The sequence below is a fragment of the Nanorana parkeri genome, unplaced genomic scaffold (assembly GCF_000935625.1).
Source record: "Nanorana parkeri isolate BGI_ZX_2015 unplaced genomic scaffold, ASM93562v1 scaffold2145, whole genome shotgun sequence".
Classification (NCBI taxonomy): domain Eukaryota; kingdom Metazoa; phylum Chordata; class Amphibia; order Anura; family Dicroglossidae; genus Nanorana; species Nanorana parkeri.
In genome coordinates this window covers 63,479-63,748 of record NW_017308413.1, presented here as the reverse complement: position 1 = coordinate 63,748, position 270 = coordinate 63,479, and positions in this window count along the sequence as shown.

The following is a 270-nucleotide window of genomic DNA, read 5'->3' as shown; positions in this document are numbered from 1 at the left end:
ATCTTGCAGTAGGGCTACCCCCCCATCTTGTAGTAGGGCTACCCCCCCATCTTGTAGTAGAGCTACCCTCCCATCTTGTAGTAGAGCTACCCCCCCATCTTGGAGTAGAGCTTCCCCCCCATCTTGTAGTAGGGCTACCCCCCCATCTTGTAGTAGAGCTACCCCCCCATCTTGTAGTAGGGCTACCCCCCCATCTTGCAGTAGAGCTACCCCCCCATCTTGTAGTAGAGCTACCCCCCCATCTTGTAGTAGAGCTACCCCCCCATCTTG